Raw genomic sequence first — 15,948 nt, 5'->3', positions numbered from 1 at the left:
GGATCCTTAATAAAATGACACCTTACATTAGAAGTTTACAAAACAAACTAAACAAAAAAAATCTAGTTTAAACAAAGATCCAGTTGTGCTGAAAAAAGTACTGGCAAATGCAAAGATGGGATAAATACTAAATTAAAAATGAACATACAAAAAGGCGAACACAAAAAGGACGAAGTACCCTTGGTAGGGTAAACAATAAATACCCAAGTATGAGTGTTTGGACATGTGTGATATGTATCAGTGGAAAATAACCAATACATTGTCTATCAAAATAAAAATGTCTCCAAAAAAAACCCAAAAAACTTTTAAAGGGAAACATACCGGTCATTGGGATTGCGGGTCTTTGCGGCCCTCCATCTTCCTCCTCCTCGGAGGTGGGCCAGTGCTGGTGATTAGACGGAGGGGACATTTCCGTTATGGAGGACGGTGATGAAAAGCGTCGGGGGGGGGGGGGGGGGAAGAAAAGAGAGGGGGGTGGAGTGGATGGTGAATTTTGGGGGTGGTGCAAATTGGGAGAGGGAGGGGCCTCAGGTAGTGGCCGGTCAGGGGTGGAGGGGGAATTGGGGGAAGGGTGGGGAGATGCGTGCGTGCTTGGAGTCGGTGTCAGGGGACGAGCCCGGCGTCTTCTTCGGCGGCGAGCCAGGATTCTGCGTTCAGCCCCTAAATGATGTTGGAAAAATGTTTAGTCTTTTTGTGGGGGGGAGGGTTTGGCCACAAATTTAGAACTCCAAAAATGTTAAAACATTCCAAAAAAGGAAAACATGCACACTCAGATAGGGCCACAATAAACAAACAGGGCTAGACTGAAAACATGCACATGCAGATAGGGCCACAATAAACAAACAGGGCTAGACTGAAAACAAGCACACGCAGATAGGGCCGCAAAAAAAACCCAGAAAATACCACAGAAAAAAACTTACTTGCAGCGATCCGCAGCCGCAAACAGGCCAGCAAGCGTGGCGTGCGGCGGCGCAGATCCGACCACCTGCGTTCTAGCTGCCCGATATTTTGGCGTGAGCTGAAGGAGCGCAGGCGGCAGCGAACCTCCACATAGGCCGTTCGCTTCTGGCGGTTGCTGATGGGGGGAGGCTGGCTGGTGATCCGCAGGTCCATCACCTCCGTTAGGACCAAAAGCTCCCGCCTGGTAAACGCGGAGGCTCTCATGATGGCAATGATTTATTTTACAACAAACAGTTTTAATAAAGGCCAGAGAAAAAATTTGATTGGCTAATGTACTTGGTAAATTAACAGGAACCATATAATGTGAGTTATGATAGGCTTGATGCAGTGACATGCGTAAGCTAATTAAAATAAAGAAATTAAAAAACTAAAATATGCCTATCACAAACACAGGAAACCAATAGGATCATTGGTTAAAACATGTATTTTTGATAAAGTAAACCATTGGTGAAACCGTACGTATTCTGCGGGAAAAATGACACACACGGACAAGAATAAAGTTTATTGAAAAAAAAACGGATTGCAAACATGTGAAGAGCAATTAAGCTAATTAATATATTGATTGGCATGAAACGATTAAAGTATGTATGCAGAATGAACGAGCAGCTAATCGAAATCTGACAGGTCCTCTTCCGGAATTGACTTGTGCGAGCGTCCAAAGCAACCAAAGAGAAGACGAACGGTCGCTATTTTGAATGGACGCAAGCTAGAGGAGGGGTTGGGAGAATATGGGGCAGAAGGTTAGCTACGAGCGAACATACAAGCGAGCGCTTAAATTTTTATTTTTTCGCTCGTGCGGCAGACGAGCGAACGGCCACTTGCGTCCGGGTCTGAATCAGGCCCTAAGTGAATACAGATAGACCTTTGTTCACCTGTATGAAAGAATGTATAGTGCAGGGATCAGCATGAGTTTTGAGGAGCTGGCAGGTTTAGAAAACTATGCTACATGGAATTTTGCCATGGAAATGCAGATAAAGTGAAAAAATCTATTCAAAGTTACTGGCAATCCTGGTGATAATCCAAATTCAGAAGTAGATTAAGTTATGGTTACAATTGGTCTAGCTTTGGAATCACACATATATTCCATTATCCACAGTAAAACGACTGCACATGATGTGCGGGTAACTCTGCAAATGGCTTATGAATATAAAGTGTTAATGAGAAGAATTACTTGAGACGCACTTTATATAACAAAGCTTAGTGCATGTAAGAACATGACCGAGTACATAATAGATGAGGAGGAGGTTGCAATGGTGATGCTGCAAAATCTTACGCAGGAGTACAACATTCTGGTAGTAGCACTGGAATCAAGTACTACGAAGCTAACCACAGAGACTGTAGGGGTTATATTTACTAAGGTGCGAGTTTTTAGAAGTTGAGATGTTGCCCATAGCAACCAATCATATTCTACTTATCATTTATCTAGTACCTTTTAGAAGATAATAGGTAGAATCTGATTGGTTGCTATGGGCAACATCTCCACTTTTAAAAATCTGCACTTTAGTAAATATACCCCTAGGTGCTAAATTAATGTAGTTTCAAGAACGCATACTTACAGAAACAAATGCTGAAAATTCTATTCTACTGTCTAAAAGTTCAAAGCACAAAAAAACCTGAGTACAGGTGTTTCAAATGTCACAACTTGGGACATAAGGCACCAGAATGCAGATCAAATGTATCAAGTAGTACATCATCACCTAATAGGTATGAGTCAGCCTTAAATGTAGCAGATAAGGACTGCTGGTACATGGACTCTGGAGGCACAAGTCATTTCAGCCCTAATGAAAGTTGGTGCAAATCATTAAAATCATCTGAGAGTGAGAGGGATAGGAGGCCACTAAATGCCACTAAAGTTGGGATAATTACTATATACTTGAAAGTTAAAGGCAAACTAATTGTTACAGATGTAGGCCTATTATCTGACCTAGGAACTAATCTAATTAGCAAAAGTGTTCTTGAGAGGAGAAGATGCAGAGTTTATTTTACAAAGGGTCGGTGCATTGAGTACAGCCAAAGAGGGACTGTATTTGCTGCTGTAAACCTCTGCTAATACTCTACTAATAGGCTTATGAGCATGACAGTCACATTAGGCTGGCAGTGACCCTTTAAAAGCTTACAAAGGGTCCCTGTCATTTCCAGTTGGAATCTTAAGAGCTCCTACATTGCTACATGTCAGTTGTGGCACTTCTCTGTAGACAGTTTTGCTCAATACAAATTATGTAGTTTAAAAATAAGTAATAAAGTACGCAATAAAAAATATTACAGGGCATTGCGACACTTCTCAGTATTTGAATTTTTATTATTTAAAAGATTCAGGTGACAATTTAATTTTTATAGTCAAGCAGAACCTTTCTTAGAATAGCCTTTTGGGAAGAATAATGTTGCAGAGAAATATAATGAGTTCCAGGCTCTCATTCTGGCATTTTTTTGTTTCTCTGAATTAGCTTGTCCTTGGGGAAGCAATCAAATGGCATTTCAGCAGTCAGGAACAGATGACATTAATATTGTATTGCTCTGCTAAGCTTATCAAATGGTAAGTTAAGAAAAATCATGTATGGCAGTGCAGGGCACGCCTGTTACCCCATGTCAGACAAATTCAGCTTTCCCACAACATTGTACTGTTTGAAGGACAAAATAGTAGACACATGAAGGAAATGCAATTAAAGGCTACAGCAATGTATGTATATATATATATATATATATATATATATAAAACTTTGTAAAATTAAGTTGGACTCTTTGGAGAACTGTTGTACTGTACATGGTTACATTTAGATTACTGAGACAATGGTTGGCATCTAGTATGGGCGCATTTTGCAAAAGCTTCAGATAATCAAGCGCAATCTGTGAAGCATATCTACAGGCCTGCAGAGAGCTGGTCCGGGTCTTGGTACTTTTTGAAGCGTTGCCTAATCATAGAAGGCGTGGCTATTTTCTCCTTCGAAAAAAATAAATACATAAAAAGTATTTTGTGCGCTGAACAGGGGAGTGCTGTGAGCCCCTCAGCCATGGGCAAATTGTGGGTGGGATGAGGGGGGATCTGGTCTAAAGATCTACAGTAAAAAGGTTGACAATGTCAAGACAGACACCAGGTGTTAAACAGTCAATAGGTCAACAGTGACAAAATGTTGACACATTAAAGGTCGGCATGAAAGAATTTTGAAAAGGTCGACAAAAAATGGTTGACAAGTATTAAATTTTTTGTTAGGGTTAGGCACTTACTGTAGGGTTAAGGTTAGGCACTTACCCCTATGGTTAGGGTTAGGCACTTACCGGAGGGTTAGGGTTAGGCACCAGGAGGGAGGGTTAGGGTTAGGCACTTACCGGAGGGTTAGGGTAAGGCACTAGAAGAGATGGTTAGGGTCAGACACCTATCCCGATGGTTAGGGTTAGGCACCAGGAAGGAGGGTTAGGCACCAAGGGGAGGGTTAGGGTGACGATTAGGGTTAGAAAAAAAAATGTGTCGTCCATTTTTGAGTTGACATTTTGACACTGTCGACCTTCTTACAATTTTGACCTTTAGTGTGTTGACCTTTTGTCCCTATCGACCTATTTACTGTCTAACATCAGGGGTGTCTATATAGACATTGTCTACCTTTTTACTGTAGGCCTTTCAATCCACACCCGGGGTGGGGTGGGGGGCACGATCAGTGTGACTGTGAAGGTAGAAACAGTTTCATAAGAGATAGTTTAAATCCAGTCCTCTGAAATGAGAGTCTAAGTAATGTGTGGATGACTGAAGGCTCTGGATTGGGATAACTGTAGAGTGGTCCAACCTTAGGCTGGGCTCTTCCATGATATCATCGAACCTCATGTGACAAAATTACCCTTCTGAGAATTCTCATCAAGCCCACAGGCACAGCTGGGCCTAAAGTGTACCTAGCAGCTCCTAAATTAACTGAGGACAAGTTTGGCAGGCAAAAACAGTTTCTCTTACACAGGACTAAAAACATACTTGCCCACCACTAAACACATCCATTTAATTAGATGTTTATACCATAAATAGTCCACTACAGCAAACCCCAAAAACATTAATCTACCATAAAAGCCAGTTCCGTCCAGGGTGACCCCTCATTGCCAAGGGCTGTCTCTTCTTGAATTCTTCTGCATCTTGCTGCATTCTTTGTTCCCTGTTTAGATTATACATTTGACAATGAAAATCCGATAGATAACGATGTAGTCCATAATATTACTATGTACTCCCCATTAAGAGAGTACTATTCAGGGAATCTTTTTACAGTTTGAAGCAACATTGGTCACCATCAATCTCTGTATAAGGACAGATTACTCCATAAGTCAAAAATCTGCAAATTGCCAAAATATACAGCATTCCCCAAAATGAGGAATAAAAAAAAACAATATTCAAGAATATTCAGCCCCCACCCATCTCTGACAATGACTGTACTAACACACTTACAGGCCTAAGTGTCCTTTAAAACACTACTTCATCTCCTATGGGAGCTGACAATAACAACATTTCCCTACAAATATTGTCTATAATTTACAAAAAGTTAGAAGACCTTCAAACCAAATTTGATGTGGCCCTCTCTAAAATAGAACCTAACACCTCCAGAATCTAGCAATCCTCCGAACCTATAATATACTCATTTCAGATTATATTACCATTTAAATAGTTAATTCTATTCCCTCCTCCTATATGTCTCTCCCATATTGAACTTTAGCCCTCTCACACTACATGACTGTATGATATCCCTCCATCCAAGTTATACAAATACAGTACTTGTTCATTGTCTGGTGGGCACCAGTATGATCCCTGGGGCACATCTATTCGTGTTATGGTTGGAAACATTAGACAATTTGAATTACTTTTAAAATGTTTGTTTTCAATTACTTAATTACTGTCATTTGGTATAAACCTGGTATTATAAAGACCCCCGAACAGCAGAAAGATGCAAAGGCATGCTACAGTACCTTTCCTAGTTATGTCATAAGAGATAGACAGTAAAAAGGTCGGCATAGTCTAGATAGAAACCAGATATTAGACAGGCAATAGGTCGATGGGGACAAATTGTCGACACAGTAAAGGTCAAAAAATGTTGACATGAAAATGATCTACACAATTTTTCTAACACTAATCTTTACCCTAACCCTCCCCTTGGTGCCTAACCCTAACCCTCCCTCCTGGTGCCTAACCATAACCGTCGGGGTAAGTGCCTAACTCTAACCCTAAAAAAAAGTGTTGACCATTTGTGTGTCGACCATATTCATGTCGACCATTTGGCCATGTTGATCTTCTTCCAAGTCCACATTTACTGTGTCGACCCTTTTTTCCTGTCGACCAATTGCCTTTTTAACATCTGGTGTCTATCTAGACATTGTCAACTTTTTACTGTCTATCTATAATCCGGAATGATACCACCTTTCCTTACAGGAATTAATGGTTATACTCTTCAAGGCTTAAGCAGAGTGTCAGAGTGACGGTCCTACAGACATGTAACCAAGCATGTCAGACATTATAGAACTTCTTATTGAAGCACAAATTAAGCTGGACTATACAGAAACACAAGGTTACAGGAGGATCAAGACAGACTTTCAACCAGTGCATACTGTGTATACTGTAACAATTAAAGACAAAACAAAGGATTCTCTGTGCATCCAGTATAAAGACAATATAGTCAACTTTATAAGTATTTATTCCCTCTCATACCAAGCAACACCTCTGGGTCAGTATTGCAGAACAAACTAATCTTGGAAGGCAAACTTCCTAAGCACTCACAAGATCAGAAATACATGTTCCCACCACGGCCCTACCTGTGTGGAGTTTGTATATTCTCCCTGTGCTTGCGTGGGTTACCTCCCAACACAAATTAACCCTAGTGTGTATGTGTGTGCGCATGTGGTAGGGAATATAGACTGTAAGCTCCACTGGGGCAGGGACTGATGTGAATGGCCAACTATTCTCTGTAAAAGCGCTGCGGAATATGTGTGCGCTATATAAATAACTGGTAATAAATAAATAAATAAAAAAATGAAACATGACTTTAGCAGACAATAACAACACTAAAACTGGCATGCATGTCCGTAAGGCTTTGGGTCCTACAAGCAAATGTTATTAAATGCTACAAAGCGATAACATATCTATCCTACTCTCATTGTTTCAAAATATACACAGAGGGCCTGATTCACTACTGATCGCAACGGCAATAGCGATTACGCACGCAGTCTCACTGCGATAGGATGCTAATTCATTGCAATCGCTATGCCATCGCAGCACAACATAAGGACGCCCACTTTACCTTACGCATGTCCGTAATCCTTAGCAAGACTGCAAAACCATCTGTAGCATTGAGTACCATCGCAGCCCCAAGCTTCCCGAACCAATGAAAAAAAAAAAATTATATATATATATATATATATATATATATATATATATATACACACAGTATATATATATATATACAATTTTAAATGGATATTGGTGGCACTCAATCTATCACTGTGGAATTAGACTGGTGTTAGTTAGTAGATCCTTCAGGGGGTGATAGTACAATGTGGGGAAAAAGGGGGTAATCACTATATGTGCCTTGATTGTATTGTAATCAGGGGCGTATCTACAATGGGTGCAGGGTGTGCGGCGCACACAGGCCCCGCACCGCACACCTTGCACCCATAGTATTACTTACCTCTCCAGAGTCCCACTTCGGAGCAGGGGTCCGGCTCTGTAAAAACGACTGGGAAATGGCCGCCGCAGCCATTTTCCCATCATTTGCGCATGCGCAGTACAGGGAAAATGGCCGCCGCGGCCTTTATTCCGGTGACCAGCGCATACTCTATTGACTCTGGGCCTGATTCAGAGCCGGACGCTCTGACCAGAGCGCTCGCTCTGAATCAGTGCCCTCCTACCTAAAAATGGAGCGGCCTTCTGGCCGCTCGCATAGCTGTGGGTGACCACCCACAGCATATGCGAGCGGCCAAAAAGATGGTCGCGATGGTCAAGACCATCGCGACCATCGGGCTTGCGACGAGACCCTGTGGTAGGATCTCGGTGACCGCAAGCCCTGGAGTGATTTTGGCTCTATCAGAGCCAAAATCACTCCCACTGACATCACTAGTGATGTCAGTGGGGCCGGACCCAGACGGTAGGCGTTCCCATGGGAACGCCTCCGTCTGTCAGCCACGCCCCCGGCACGCCCACCAAAGGGGGCGTGCTGTCAGTCACCATCGACAGCACGCCCCCTTTGGTGCGAGACCCGGAGCGACAGCTTGGCTGTCGCTGTCCGGGTCTCGTGCATGCGCACGATGGAGCTCCCTCTGTCGTGCGCATGTGCATTGGGGTAACATCGACCCGCTTGCGAGCGTCCTGCGCTCGCAAGCGGGTCTGAATGACCCCCTCTGGGCGCACTCTAGTGCCCAGAGTCTATAACTCCGGCACTGGTCGCACACAGCTCAGTGCGCTGCCGGCCGCCGGACAGAGAGGAGGGGGCCAGTGTTGGAGACTGCACACGGGCCCCCTCCTCTCTAGAAACGCCCCTGATTGTAATTTTGTATCAATAATAATGAAATAAAGAATATATATAGACCATATATATCATACATAACTTATCATAAGAATGAACAAGTGCGCATCACATAACGTATAAAAGCTGAATCATAAAGGAACAAAAAGACAAAAAAACACAAAGCAACAACAATAAAGGTCCCTAGCTTGTAGTCAATGTGGACCTGCAAAATGTCCACTTTAAATACACTATCGGGGCTTGATGAGCAACCTCCTGTGCGAGCAATGTACAGCAATTAGCTTGTAGAGGTAAAATAAAAAAAAAGAGGTGGGGATGTCTCCAAGCTGGTCAGAACACTGAAAGATTAGACAGACCACGGCGTCCCGCTTGTCTGTTGCTGTATTGTCATGTAACTAGCTTTAAATGCTGCCCGGGGTGAGCTTCTTGGGAATAAGGAGCTGGGGTACTGGGACAGTGGAGAGGGCCTCCTGGCTTGATGTCCTTGCCTTCAGATGGGACACCTGGCTGCGTGTCTGTTGCCAGATGTACACCGGGTCCTGTAACTTGGAGGGGGCTGGTCAGTGCCTGGGAAGGGGATGTTCCGGCTAAAGGCTCGTTAGAACCGATGATATAAACAGCTTACACAGGATTTAGGACCACTACAGTCAAGTATACCACTCAGCCTATGACGGGGTACACACTCACTGACTGACACAGACACACACACCTGACTGTAGCAGGCAAATAAATACAGCCAGCATGATTTATTAAAGAATCCCCCTCCCCCCAGTAATGCCTCCCTGTAGTGGTCCCCCTATGCAGTGCCCCCAGTAGTGCCTCTTATACAGTGCCCCCAGTAGTGCCCCTTATACAGTGCCTCCAGTAGTGGTTCCCCCTATGCAGTGCCCCAGTAGTTCCCCTTATACAGTGCCTCCAGTTGTGTTCCCCCCATGCAATGCCCACAGTAGTGGTCCCCCCTATGTAGTGCCCCTTATACAGTGTCCCCAGTAGTAGTCCCCCTATGCAGTGCCCCCAGTAGTGCCCCTTATACAGTGGCAGGGGCTGGCTGGCAACTTTCAGCCTGGGGGGCAGACACAAGCAAGTGGCCCTGTTTTTCTACTAGCAAATGCAATGTAAAATTTGGCGTGACATGGTTTCCGTAATGTGCGTGTGGTTTAAATAGCAAATGAAGCATATGAGGGAAAATTGTTGTGACAAAGAGCTATAAATAAATACCATCTATTGTGTGCGTCTCCTGGGGGCTGGGTTGAGCAGCTGTGCCCGGCCCTTTGTTCCGCCTTCCTCTAAAACTCTGGCCCTCATTCAGAGGTAGTCGCAAAATGCGAGCGGTCGCTCTAAATGAGGATGGCCGCTTGTATTTTGAAGTGCGGCCTCCTGGTCGCAAGCTAAGCTGTGGGTTACCACCCACAGCTTTAGCGACCGACCAGGTTGATGGTCGCGATGGTCAAGACCATCGCGACCATCGGGGCTTGCAACGAGACCCTAAGGTTGGGTGTCGGCAACCGCAAGCCCCAGGGAGCTTCCTGCTCTGATCGAGCAGGAAGCTCCCCGCTGACATCACTGCTGATGTCAGTGCAGCCGCCCACAAAGTGAAACCACCACCCCGCCACGCCTACAAACGGGGCGAGCTGTCGATCACCATCGACAGCCGCCCCTTTTGCAGTGAGCTCCGGAGCGAGAGAATTTCTCTCTCGCTCCGGGGCTTGTGCACGCGGTGTGGCCGCTGCGCGTGCGCAGGGCCTAAACATCGACCCGCTTGCGAGCGGGTCTGAATGAGGTCCTCTGTCCCACAGAGTGTGTGTCTGACCCGGACAAAGCAGAGTGCAATTCATCGATCACAAAATGAGCAGGGTGCATTTCACAGTTAACAAAACGGGCAGGGCGTAGTGCCCTGCTAAAAGTACCTAGTGGGAACACTAATAATATACATACATACAGACACATTAAGTCCACACACATGCAGGGGAATTCAATGCAAAGCGATGTTGAATAGGCCTGGGAGGGAGCTCCTGAAGCTATTCAACGCAATGTTTGGTCGGGCTAAAGGATTTCTTTTCGCACCCCCCTGGGGATGCAAGGAGAAATTCTACAAAAGTGCCGGCTGGCACTTTAGTCCCAGAATGCTGGTTCTCGCGATTAAATAAGTTAGGTGGCGAGAACCAGCATTCTCCGACGTAACAGCGCGCTGAACTGAATAGCTCCGCAAGCTCCCTCCTGGTCCTATTCAGCATGGCACTGAATTGAATTCCGCCCATGGACATTATAAAGTACAAAACAACACCCCCACAAAGTTTATGCCACACTGACACATATAACTTGTATACAAGATATGAGAGATAGATAGATAGATAGATAGATAGATAGATAGATAGATAGATAGATAGATAGATAGATAGATAGATAGATAGACACACTGTATATAAGCCCCACCCTCCACTTACCAGGTTTCTAAAAGTGTAGAGAAGAAAGGATGTTCTCCTGCATTCTGTGGAGCACTCCTCACCTCTGCACTCACTGTCTCTCTCTTCCCTGGGTGCCATAACGCTTCTTAATCATCTCAGCTTCCCTGTCAGACTCCCCGATAAGCTCCGCCCCCTTTTTCCACTTTCCAGCCTCTATGGATCCTGGGAATGAACACCTAGCTCCTCATTGGTCGACAGCGGCCATTTCTTTGTAGCTTAGCATGGGGGCAGCCATTTTTTATTAGCCTCTTTAACTTAGATATCACTCGCTGCGTAGCTGGTCTTCCCCTGTCAGAGCTGAAGCAGCACTCTCTGCCACAGCCAGGCGGCCTTCAAGTACTAACAATGTACCGGCCCGGGGGGCAGATGGCACCCTGCCCCCCGGCCCAGTCCGCCACTGTACAGTGGCCCCAGTAGTGGTCCGCCACATGCAGTGCCCCTTACATATATAACACAAGACACACACAATATACTTACCTGAATCCCACGTCCTGCCCCGCCACTATCTGCTCCTCTGTCCTCCCGCTCGGCACTATGGGTGAGACATAATGACGTCTGTCCCATCACCCCCCGTGGGAGCCGGAAGGAGGGGCTCATGAGTGAGCTCTAGCGTGGCTCCCTCCATGGATGCAGCAACCAATAAGTCTGACTCTCATTGGCTGCTAAAACAAACACACCGCCACCGGGTAGTATGAGTGTTTTACCCGCTACCGGCGGCGTTGTGTGTGTTACTGTGTAGTGCGGACCGCATACTCATGCTCAGAAGGCAACAATCAGCTGATTGTGTGCGTAATCGCAGTTGTGACCGGTAGTGAATCAGGCCCAGAAAAATGGGTGGATTTACTAAGGAGCAGTATGTCAAAGTGGCAGCTTTGTCCAATAGTGTTAAGAGAGCAATAGGAATAAATGCTAAACAAGCCTCATTTATCATTTATTCCTATTGACGATTTAAAGCAATCGGTCAACTTTAACAAACAGTAAATCTATCCCATAGACTCTATTACACAACCTTTATTGAGGCACACAGCATATTCTTGCTCAAACCCATGAAAGATCCAATGTTATTCGCCTCTTATTAGCCTTTAACACTTATAAGTTCAACATCCTTGGCAAATTAATGATCAATGGGCACCAGACCATGCTCCCGTCCCTGCTTACTGCTGATCTGTGACAAGGCTTGGTTTTGTACAGTAGGAGGTCATCACTTCTCTCTGTAGCTTAACTGTTGAAACATCCAGGGCTGACTCTTGGGACGTGTGACCAGTGCGGTCGAAGAGTGGCGCCACCCCATAGAGGGTGCAGTCCTCCCAACCATCTCGATTTCAGCTGATCAGTCTAATTTTTTTGGCTGTTACACCCGTGGGAGATTCGGGATGTGCACCACCGTAGCTCTACTTTGCTAAGCAGAGAGCAGCAGTGCCGGTGAAGCTAAATGGATGCCGCATGTATACGTGCGGCGTCCATTCAGTGCAGGGAGATGGCTGGAGGTGGCCCAGCTGCTGAGGGAGGCTGGGCTCACCCCCAGCCTGACGTAAAATGGGAGGCATGCCATACGGGCACGTCCCCAAATAACATCATCTAGGGGGTCTATGGAAATTAGGACATGCTCACTTTTTGGACGCGCGCAGGGGTAAAGAGCGCCGACCAGTGCTGGCACAGGGCGCAGCTCCACCTGGAAACATCCTTCTTAGCCTACATGCCAATAAAGCTTTTGTTGGCAACCAGTTGGCGGCCCAGTGCCAATCCACACCGCTGCCATCTGGCATTTTAAAATATGTGCAATGCCGCTTTGTGATGCACGATGTAAAGGGGGGTATTTGTCTTTCCTAGCAGCACTGCAAAGGGGGGAAATATCCCCCTCAGCAGCTGACCTAGGCCACCATGCGCAGCGCCATGAAGCAGCACTGTGCTGGCTGCAAAGTAAGACATGTGTCCCTTTAATGCCAGTGTATCATCAAGCTTAGGGACAGAGCTGCTGCACTGTGTAGGATATAGAAAGGGCAGTAACAAAGAACCCGCCAGCACCCAGATTTACCTCAGCACATTGTCTGCTGCAAACTCCCCAGACTAGGGGGTAAATTTACTAAGAATCATGTTGGGCGAGATTGCAAGTGAGTTTTGTCTGTTTTTCTGACTCGCAACTTTACTAAAGGCAAACACGTGTGAACTTGCAGGAAACAGACATCAAAACTCGCATGAGTTTACAAAATACACCAATCGGCCAAACTCGCAAGTACTTTCCATAGGAAACCATACAACATGCAAATTTACCAAGAATCGAGTTTTGAATCTTGCATGAGAAATTACCAAACTCTCAACAAAATAGACTTTTCAAATAGACGATCTCCTGAGGCAGGGGCGGATTGGGCCACCGGGACTGCGGGAAAGTTCCCGCTGGGCCGGTCCCCTCTCCCCCCTGCTGGGCTGGTCCCCTCTCCACCCTGCTGGGCAGCTTTACACAGCCGGCGGCTCTAACAGCCGCTACCGCGTTCCGAACAGGCAGCGGTCATGAATGAACTTCTGCGCATGCGCAGAAGCTCATTCACAAGTGAAATAGCAGAAGGAGGGCTGCTGTGCATACCGAGCCGCAGCGGCTCCTCCCATGGGGCATTGTGGAGCACGTGAGTGACACCTCACGGCTCCGCCTCCAGCAGCCACCAGTCCAGTGCAAGATCCGGGAAGGGGAGATGGGGCAGGGCTGTTTCAGGACTGGAGGGAGTGGCCGCGACTGGCAGTGAGTGAGTGGGTCACAACAACTTATCCACAAGATGTGACATATGACTCTATATATATATATAATCACATCCTACAAGTTGTGCAAGTTTTGTCATGATAGTTATTTAGGTGATGCCTAGGATGTGATGTGATTATAATATTATGATCACATCACATCTCAGGCATCACCTAAATAACTATCACAACTTGTGGGATGGCATGTGAAAAAAATAAATAAATATATATATATATATATATATTTCTAAATATGTTTATATATACTATATATATATATATTAATATATTTAAGGGTCGTATGTGTTTTGTTACTTCAATATCATGCACACTGACATATATGTAGGTTGCACGTGTAGAAATTAGTTATTTAGAGGTGATTATGCTATTTATAGAAAATGTGTGTGTATCTATCTATCTATCTATCTATCTATCTATCTATCTATCTATCTATCTATCTATCTATCTATCACTGCTCCAAGTGTGACTTGATGTTGTGACGTTGCAGTGACGATCCTATGACGTGTTTGCCCAGAGAAGCCTGATGTATTGCTGGTGGTATCTCTGATTGCATGTCCCTGACCCCTAACTCTCCCACTAACCCACCTTTCCCAAAGACTAAACCTAACCCCCCCCCAAAGCCCAACCCTAACCTTCTCCTCGCAGCCTAACCCTAACCCTCTCTCCGCAGTCTAAAGCTGGGTACACATTAGGCGATGTGTACCCAGCACAATCTCGTGAGCAGTGGGACCTGGCGGGGGATCCGGCATCGGTAAGTGCATACACACTTGCCGATGCCGGCAGCGACAGAGCAACGACGGCGTGTAGCGGAGGCCATGCTGCATCCTCAGATCTTTCTGGATGTACAAAAGATTTGAGGATGCGATGGACAACCGGCATCGTGCGTACACACTGGACAATATGAATGATTTGTTGTTCTGTCGAAGCCAGATAATTGGCTAAGACAGAATCTGTTAACAATCGGAATCTGCACGACGCGATCTTGCGAATGGCAAACTAGACGCCATTTTACAACTAGTCGCAAAACTCAATTTTTTAGCTATAACTAAAATAAAATCCTTACATTAAACATTCAGGGTTGACAAGACGGGTTTTGTGGATTCGTCTGTGACAAGTGATTAAAGAATATACAAAGATACAGTGAGCATTTGCTCTGCACACAGAACAGTATGCCTATGAAAATTGAACCACAATACAGACATTGATATACTCAGACAGAGTGACTTAGGAAACCATTGTTAGGCATTTTTGCTAACTATAGCCATTGTAGGCATTAGTATCTGATGTGGTTTAAGCTAGATAAACCAGTGTATTTATGTCTGAGGCTTAAACGATTTAGCCTTGCCTTTGTGATTTCATTAGACATCATTTGATCATCTGTGTAAACCCCATTGCCTGTCATTTATGTAAATCCAGACAAATAATGTCAAAACCAAGAAATTCATAGAGAGAGATATATATATACAGTTGCTATTTCACACATACCCGCACAGCGCTAACTAGCGTCCTTTCCTCATATTCCTAATGCTCACATATTACACAATTACATTAAAAAAAGGTTCCGCATTAATAAAGGTTATTTACCAAAGTGTTACTTATATTTGCAATGATGTGAAGTGCATGTTATATGATCTTTATGGTTTAGTACATAATAAGAAGATCATGTTTGGTGCCATTCTGATCCGCTGTGTATTTGCAGATCTCCGGTACTATCGGTGGGGAAATCGCTACAAGCATCTGCAAGTTATGAACTATAGGGAATTAGGTGATAGAATGTACAATGTATGAAGTGTTCATTGTTTAGTTATGCGGCAGGAAAAAGTACACAAAGAGTCACTGGGAGGCTGAACTTCTCAAGTACAAACAGACCAATGAACTATGTCGTAACAGAAGACCAAAGAAGAAGAACCAATGAAACAATACCAGCTCATGTCCATTGTATTGCCAATTCCTGAAAGAGTATATATGTGCTCTCTCTGACCCCAGTCTTGAGTCTTCTTGCTGTGCTGTTTACGGAGGTTTCTAATGCTGATGCCAGTATCTGGGCCCAGAGCACGTGCGTATATAACAACTGTACCTTAGGTCTCTATGATTTATTTGCGCTTATTATATCAGATCACAGCGTGTAACTATCTGTACTTTTCTTGAATAATAACTTTTGTGCGTTGGACCACAAGTGCCAAAGTCTGAGAGCATTTATTGGGTTGTGCGACTGGTGATAGCGCTACTTAGCGCCATCTATGTTTAGAAGTTTATAGGCAGGATTGTCTAGAGGTTTATAGGCAGGATTGTAC

At 44.8% G+C, this 15,948-nt stretch overlaps 1 long non-coding RNA gene across 1 annotated transcript; it reads right to left on the bottom strand.

The window, feature by feature from the left end:
- Positions 1 to 580: 580 nt before the first annotated feature.
- On the bottom strand, positions 581 to 10,945 carry LOC148474476 (uncharacterized). Its single transcript, XR_015872877.1, has 3 exons — positions 10,883 to 10,945; positions 5,001 to 5,090; positions 581 to 660 (listed from the first exon to the last, which is right to left on the bottom strand). It is a non-coding gene; the product is annotated as an uncharacterized LOC148474476 (long non-coding RNA).
- Between the last annotated feature and the right edge of the window lie 5,003 nt (positions 10,946 to 15,948).

Source organism: Taudactylus pleione, unplaced genomic scaffold (assembly GCF_031769625.1).
Source record: "Taudactylus pleione unplaced genomic scaffold, aTauple2 ptg000842l, whole genome shotgun sequence".
NCBI lineage: Eukaryota > Metazoa > Chordata > Amphibia > Anura > Myobatrachidae > Taudactylus > Taudactylus pleione.
Note: the sequence above shows the minus strand (reverse complement) of the source record. Positions and strands in the feature narration are given on the sequence as shown.